This window comes from Arachis stenosperma, chromosome 2 (genome assembly GCF_014773155.1).
Source record: "Arachis stenosperma cultivar V10309 chromosome 2, arast.V10309.gnm1.PFL2, whole genome shotgun sequence".
NCBI lineage: Eukaryota > Viridiplantae > Streptophyta > Magnoliopsida > Fabales > Fabaceae > Arachis > Arachis stenosperma.
Window position 1 is genome coordinate 11,346,473 of NC_080378.1, and position 7,077 is coordinate 11,353,549.

Here is a 7,077-nt window from a genome sequence, read left to right on the forward strand (position 1 = left end):
TGATAGCGGAGATCCTGGTCTTTGGGGCTTTATCTCATATATATGTATATCTGTAGATACTTTTATCTCTACTACCTATGTATTTATTGTATTATCTTCCTCTTAAAGGCTATTTTGGAGAATTAGGTTCTGTAACTTTGTATTTTGGGCTTATTTTTTGGTTTTTCTATATTTATGTATATATACTTATGTGCTTAGGCCGGTATATATTCGCGAGGCGAGTCTGAAGCTTTGTCATTTGTACCTTGGAACTCTCCTTGGTTATATCTATGTTAGTTCTCTTGTCTTTTTCGTTTATCGCTTACGTGTCGCGAGTGTTGCGCTTCGCGGTTTATCGGTTTCGATTTTAAACTTTTTCTTGAAGGCTCCTAGAATAAATCTTCTTCAACTATATTACATATATAAGTGTTTATTTTAGAGGTCATACCGCCTCGCCACTTCTATTTTACATCCTAGGTGTAAAGCTCTATGTGGTAGGGTGTTACATTATGGTATCAGAGTAGTTCATTCCTGTAGAGCCTGAGGGATGGACTGACTATACTTCTGGGCATACTCTGGGTGTCTGTACATGCTAATTTAGGATATCTAACTGATATATTTGGCATGAACGTTCATGAGCATGCATTTGGGACTTTGAAGCACTAGACTTGCGATATTGAGACCGATCACCTTGATATCGGTTGTTTGGTGTGTATAGGAACCAGATGGCGACTCGTGGATGCAATCGCGGTCGAGGGAGAAATAGGACTAGTAACACAGAACCAGAGATGACTGAAAATAATGCTACAAACTTTATGACTGCTCTGGAGAATATGGTTGCTGCTATGCATGCTATGGCTACGGCATTGGGGAATCAAGCCGATAATGGCGATAGTAATGATAGAGAAAATGGACCAATGACCTTAGTAACCTTTCTAAAGATAAACCCGCCCATCTTTAGAGGGACAACGAACCCCACAGAGGCAGATAACTGGTTTCAAGCGATGGAATGGGCGTTACAGGCACAACAAGTTCCTGAAAGTCAACGTGTTGAGTTTGCAACGTATCAGTTAACGGGTGAAGCCCAGTATTGGTGGCAGGGTACTGACAAACCCCAATCTGACGGTTTATCTTGTATTGAATTTAGGGGATTTTATCACCTTTTACCCACATTTATTCAATGAAATAGCATGGTTTTGTATATTCTCCTTTAATTGTGCTTAAGAGTGAAAACATGCTTTTTAGGTCTTAAAATAGCTAAATTTAATTCTCCTTGATTCCATTAGATGCCTTGATATATTTGCTAAGTGATTTCAGATTTAGAAGGCAAAGATTGGATCAAGGGAATGAAGAAAGAAGCATGAAAAGTTGGAGAACTCATGGAGAAATGAAAGAACCGGAAAGCTGTCAAGCCGACCTCTTCGCACTTAAACGACCATAACTTGAGCTACAGAGGTCCAAATAATGCGGTTCTAGTTGGGTTAGAAAGCTAACATCCGGGGCTTCGAAACGATATAAGATTTGCCATAGTTGCCACACGTATGGTGGCACGCACGCGCATAGTACGCGTGCGCGCCGTTGCTGCCACCTAGTCCACTTAAAGCAAAACGTGGCCAGCGATTTTAGAAGCCTTGTGGGCCCAATCCAACTCATTTCTGATGCTATTTAAGCCAAGAATTGAAGAGGAATCAACTGGACTTTTAACCATTAGTTTAGTTTAGTAGTTAGAGTTAGTTTCTAGAGAGAGAAGCTCTCTCTTCTCTCTAGAATTGGGATTAGGATTAGGTTTAGTTCTTAGATCTAGATTTTAATCTTTGCTTTCTTCTACTTCTATATCTCAATTCCTTGTAGTTACATTCATTCTTCTTCCATTCTTTTATTGCAATTTCCTTTATGTTGTTCTTGTATTTTGTTGTAGATCTAGTATTGATCCTTCTACATTCTTCCAAATTCAATAAGAGGTAATTCATAATAAATGTGTCTTCTTTGCTTTTCTATTGTTGATCTCTTATTTTTGTAGTTGTAGATTCCTTTAATTCTTGCATTTAATAATGTTTACTTCTATTGTACTCTATGTGTTTGTTAAAATGCCTCTTCTAGATATAGTATAGATTTTTGTTCCTCTTGGCCTAGGTAGAGTAATTAGTGACACTCGAGTTATCTAATTCCTTTGTTGATTGATAATTAGAGAGATTGCTAATTGGTTTGGAGTGCACTAAAGCTAGTCTTTCCTTGGGAGTTGGCTAGGACTTGTGGCTCAAGTCAATTCATCTACTTGACTTTCCTTTCTTTAGCAAGGGTTAACTAAGTGGTAGCAATGAACAATTCTCATCACAATTAAGAAGGATAACTAGGATAGAACTTCTAATTTTCATACCTTGCCAAGAGCATTTTTTTTAGCCATTAGTTTACTTTCTTGCCATTTATCTTTCATGCCTCTTCTCAAAACCCCAAAAATAACTCATAACCAATAGCAAGACACTTTATTGTAATTTCTAGGGAGAACGACCCGAGGTTTGAATACTTCGGTTTATAAAATTAGGGGTTTGTTACTTGTGACAAACAATCTTTTGTATGAAAGAATTTTTTATTGGTTTAGAAACTATACTTGCAACGAGACTTCAATAGTGAAATAACTACGATGCATTGTTAAAGAATTTAGGATACGCTTAGATGCAACAAACGTGATGTGGTGGCGAACGCCCTCAACAAGAAGTCTCCGAAAACTATTTGGAGGATGATAAAGGAGAAGAACTATTAAGTAAGTTGAAGCCTTAGGTTAGATACTGAATGTGAATGGAGGTGTAAGATTGAACCAATTACAGATTACATAAGATCGTAAGGTTGAGAAATTAGGGAGCGCAATAATGGTGGTAAGGAGCTACTAAGGATATTGAAACCTGTTAAATCAAGGAGATACCAAGAGAGAATTTTGTGTCGGGATCGGAAGTTGAGACAAAAAACCATTATCTGAAACTTACAAGAGAGGATTTACAAATTACCCTAAAATTACTAAAGCATATCACGAGTCAAAGAAAATATTTTGAGCGGCCATAAATGAAGAACAAAGTGGCAATGCATGTAATGGCATGCTTGAGGCATGAGGAAGTAAAGAGTGACCATCAGTAGCCATTCGAAAAGTTGCAATCATTGAAGGTTCTACACCGAAAGTAAGAAGGGTAGTTATTTATCTCGTACTGGATTTGCCAAGGTCCTGGATAGTAGGTGATATTGTTAGGTGATCGTGGATTAAGTGACCAAATCCATTTCCGTCCATCGAAGCAAACTATCTATCAGGGATATTAACGAGAATATACATCAGGACAAAGGTGAGGCTTCACGATGCGCTAAACGCCTTTGTATTGATCCAAAATTGGAATATCGAACATTTTAGTTCCCAAATTTGATAGTCGAGACAACGGAGAAAAGCTATGCAAAATTTGAATTAAGATTCTCAGTACAAAAAGCCGACAGAAGAGTTATGCGAACCTGAATTAATGGAAAGGACGGACTACTTCGGATTCTGAAGAGAATTGGGCCAGAGGCATATCGAGTAACTCTATCCCCACATCTTTCGAACCGGTACGACGTATTTCACGTCTCGGTTTCAAAAGCACTCTTCTTACACCAATCACGCATTAAAACTTGAACCAGGTCAACGGAGGGAGAACCTAACGCTTCAAGTAACCTCGATTAGGATATATAATAAGATACTATTGCCAAGCAGCTATGCAGAGGGGAAGTTACGTTAGTAGAGTATGCTAAGAGTGGGGCTGGAAGTGGGAAACATACTTGAAAACTCAAACCAGATTTGCGGAAGGACTACCTGCACCTCTTTTCAGATAACTGAATCTGAATTTTGAGGGCAAAATTCTTAATTATGTGTGTACGATATAAATCCCGTTAAATTAGAAAATAATTAAATAATAAATTAAATTTTAATGAAATAATTTAGAAATGCAAATTTTATATTAAAATAGGACAGAGCTAATCACAACAAAAATTTTGACACCAATTTCAAAGAATTTGGCCCAAAATTGGGCCGAACCGATTGAACCGGACCCCAAACCGGGCAAAAGCCCAACACATATAAACCAAGAGGTTCAGTTTCCTTCCCCAAATGATTTCATTTTCACATTGGGGGCTGAAGGAAAGGGATAAGAACAAGGGCGAGGTTCCAAACACTTGGTTCCAATTCAATCCTCCATAACTTCTCGCTCTGAGCTCCAATCGTCGCACCGTTTACGACCACGCATCCATAGCATCGAGCTCTACAAAGCTCAGTCAACAATTAGGTAAGAAAACTACTTCTGTATTCCAATTTCTTCCTTCTCAATTTCAAATTATATGAGCAACTATGTTAAAATTTGCCTAATTCCAGTGTTTAGGTTTGAATTAGCTTGAGGAAAACGTTCAATCTTACTTCTTTGGTGCTTGTGTAAGGTGAGAATCCTAGAAATCTAGTTAATTCTCTAATTTCGTGGGTTGGGTATTAAATTTGGATATGTATATGTGTGGTAATGTGACGTTAGGTGTATATATATTAATTGGAGCTTGATTTATGGACACTTGAGACTTGGTGGAGGTTAGGTGATGTTGCCTTGGTGATTTCGGACCTCTTAGGGCTGTGTTCGGTGCAGTAGTGGTTTGTCTCGGATAATACGTGAAAATTGGCCAAGGTATGGTTTAGATTTCTCATATTTAATATATAATATTCTGTGAAAACTTAGGCTAAAAGATCTTAGGTTAGGTTGGAATGATTAAGCATGTTGAATGTTTAGTGCTTGTGACAATGATTGCTAATATGAGTTGAATGAGCTAAATATATGTTGGAGATCATAGTTATTGTCGGAAATATAATGCTATATGGTGTATTGATGGGTAATTGATAAGTTGCTAAATTGATGATATTGGTTGTATATGAATGTATGCAAGGTATTAGTGATTTTTATTGATGAAAGTATGAAATTTAGAGTGTGGATTGGTAAAAATTAGGGTTTGATGGGTGATGGTTGAATATGAAGTGATATTGTTATGATATTGTATGAGTTGGAGCTTAAATTGCATGTTATAGGTTGGTTTTGAAAGGACATTGGATAGAAAATGGAGGTTTTGAAGTTTTTGAAAAGTTAGTTTTTGCCTGAACTTCAGTGAGACATAACTTGGCTTCCAGACTCCCAAATAGTTTTAAACTTATTTCATGTGGAACTTGTGTCCAAGAGGTTTACGCCGTTCAAAGAACAGGTGAAAAATATTTTAAAACGAAAAAGTTATGCTCGTTAGAAAATTGGAGTTTAAAATGAAATTATTCAGCATTTCACACTTAGTTCAATTTTTGGAAAAATGTACGCCCACGCGTACGTGTGACATGAGACTTTTGCGTACGCGGAACCCTCAGTCGCATGTGGTGGTTACTATCTCCCATGCATGTGTACCCGAACAAGTCAATCCGCACGCGTCATGGGCTAAACTTGCACGCCCAGGCGTACGCGTGGCCCTTGTTTTCTGCAAACCTGGATTTTGAGTTTTAAACCGAATTTCAAACTTTTAAACCCCTAATTTCATTATTTTAGTCATATAATGTAATAATAAATCTATTAATTAGCTGAAGCTAGGAATTTGACATAGCTTGGGGGTGAAGTAAAGAGTAAATATGAGAATGATGTGAAGGTATGAGAAGTTGATGATGACATAGCAATGATGAATAGTTGTGAAATGATTATTAATGAGTGTGAATGATATGATGTTTGATGATTAAAATGAGATGGAATGAATAAATGTATGTTTGAAATACCTGGGTAGTAGTAAGGATGGTGGTTCGTCCCGCTTGCTCCAAGTTAATGCTTGAGAATTGATAATGATCATGCTTGATTTAAATTGAACAAAAGTATGTTTGTGACGCCTGGGTAGTAGCAAGGATGGTGGTTCGTCCCGCTTGCTCCAGGTTAAGCTTTTAAACACCCGCCTGGATAGTAGCCGCAGTAGTGGTTATTCCACTGGCTCTGGGTTAAGTGGGTAGTAGCAAGGGGGTTGTAGCTCAAACCCACTTGCTCTGCATGAGTGTTTTAGGCTATGGTTAGCTACCAAGACGTGTCGAGTTTGCTATATAACCGACAGATGATATCATCAACCATAGGACAGGCATACATCATGTGCATGTTGTTTGTTTTGCTTGCTTGTGCATTAATTGAGAGTGCCTAAGTGAATTATTATGTTAATTGTTATATTTGCTATTTGTAATACTTGTATACTAGTTGTGTTTGCCCTTGTTTGCTTGTTTGTCTGTGCGGTATTACTGGAGTTGGAGGATTGGAGGAAAGGCGGGAAAGTTATGGGGCTTAAGCTAGTTTAAGGTTTCGTTAGGCTAAAATCTTAGAAGGCCACCCTTACGGTTTCTATTTTAGTATTTTAAGCTTTATAATCTGAGTGTCGATATTCTAGGATTGCCTCTAGCATTCCCAAGACTTTATATCTTATGTGCTTGGCACCTTTATCATGCTGAGAACCCCCAGTTCGCATTCCATACGGATATTGTGGTTTTTAGACGCAGGGCAGGCGGCACCTCGCTGGGGCATGCTGGAGGCTTCTGATAGCGGAGATCCTGGTCTTTGGGGCTTTATCTTATATATATGTATATCTGTAGATATTTTTATCTCCACTGTCTATGTATTTGTTGTATTATCTTTCTCTTAAAGACTATTTTGGAGAATTAGGTTCTGTAACTTTGTATTTTGGGCTTATTTTTTGGTTTTTTTTATATTTATGTATATATACTTATGTTCTTAGGCTGATTTATCTTTGCGAGCCGAGTCTGAAATTTTGTTATTTGTACCTTGGAACTCTCCTTGGTTATATCTATGTTAGTTCTCTTGTCTTTTCCGTTTATCGCTTACGTGTCGCGAGTGTTGCGCTTCGTGCTTTATCGGTTTCGATTTTAAACTTTTCCTTGAAGGCTCCTAGAATAAATCTTCTTCAACTATATTATATATATAAGTGTTTATTTTAGAGGTTGTTCATAGCACCTCGCCACCTCTATTTTACATCCTTGGTGTAAAGTTCTGTATGGTAGGGTGTTACACCATAAAACCGTGATCATAG